This window comes from Macaca thibetana, chromosome 14 (assembly GCF_024542745.1).
Source record: "Macaca thibetana thibetana isolate TM-01 chromosome 14, ASM2454274v1, whole genome shotgun sequence".
Classification (NCBI taxonomy): domain Eukaryota; kingdom Metazoa; phylum Chordata; class Mammalia; order Primates; family Cercopithecidae; genus Macaca; species Macaca thibetana.
In genome coordinates this window covers 46,858,379-46,859,689 of record NC_065591.1, presented here as the reverse complement: position 1 = coordinate 46,859,689, position 1,311 = coordinate 46,858,379, and the positions used below count along the sequence as shown (strand labels likewise).

The window sequence follows — 1,311 nt, the reverse complement described above, 5'->3', positions numbered from 1 at the left end:
TCAGGCCTCACCCACAGTGGCCAGGTTGAGACAGCGTGTTTTTTTTGAAGATGACTCAGGTTGCTCCAGGTCAAAGCATGATCCTGATGACACTTGTTGGAAAAGCAGGCTGGAGCCTCAGAAGAGCTGGCCCTGCAGCTCTTCTTACAGCAGTTAATCCAGGATTTGAACACCAGCGAGTAAGGCGAGAGCCCAGCCTGGGCCCACAGTTGTTCACAGCCTTGAGGCTGCCGACCAGCAGGAAAGGGGAGGTCAGCATGCTCACTGCAATCTCCATCACAAACTTGATGTAGCTCTGGATGGACAGGGCCTGGCCTAACTGGGAACCCCAATTCTGGTCATTTCTCAGCCCCCCTAGGTGTCAATCACGCTGTCATCTACCAGGTAGTCATTGATAAAAGTGGGCCAGCAGGTTATAGCTTCACAAGAAAACTACTTCACCCAGGAGATGAAAGATCAAGCCAACAAAGAATCCCAGCAGCCCTTCCTCTTTGAAAATATTCTCAGTGGAGCTCAGGACACCACTGTACTTGACCTCCCATCCCACAAATTAGACCATGCAGCACATTGAGATGGCATGCAGGGGGTGGGCCAACATACAGGACACACACTGCATCATCATCCCCTAGGAGGTCTCCTTCACTGCCTGCTTCAGAGAAGTCTTCATATCCATCCTTATTGGAAACCTGCTTGATTTCATCTGGAGGGAAAACCTTCCTGCTGCCCCCGTTACAAAGGAGAGGGGTCACATCAGTCGGAGGCTCAGACCTCGGAACAGCCCTGTCTTGCCATCCATCCCACCCATGCCCACTGCCACAAACAGCTTCAGTGGTCAGGGAGTTGTCTTCAGGCCCCAGGCCCCACCATCCATTCTGCTGGCCAAGGGTAGCATGGATGTGCATGGGCACTCTCGACCTTCACTGCAAGTTCCTGCTCCACCTCCAGCTCCTGCCATCTCCGTGGCACTACCACAAGCCTGGGGCCAGAAATTTTAACAATCACAGCATTGTTTATGGTGGCAAAAATTGGGGAAAAAATCTGAATGTACATTATGCCAGTTATTTATTGCCTTTCAGTTCCAAATCCACCATTGATTGCTTGCTGTACCATAATGAAGCTGGGCCCTGTAAGCATTTCTTCCTCATTAGTGGAATGCTAACATTTTGTCAGTAGAGGGCCTTCGGAGGATACTACAAGAGGAAGGGCTTACTCTTCCTAGTTCCAGTGTGTGTCTATTCCTGATTCTGTTCTAGGCTGCCAATGGCATGTGTGAGAACTTCTAGTGGCACTCACGCTGTCAAGTATCAGTGG

The 1,311-nt window shown here is 50.6% G+C and overlaps 1 pseudogene; it reads right to left on the bottom strand.

Moving 5' to 3' along the window:
* Positions 1–796, bottom strand: LOC126936452 (mitochondrial carrier homolog 1-like; annotated as a pseudogene).
* Between the last annotated feature and the right edge of the window lie 515 nt (positions 797–1,311).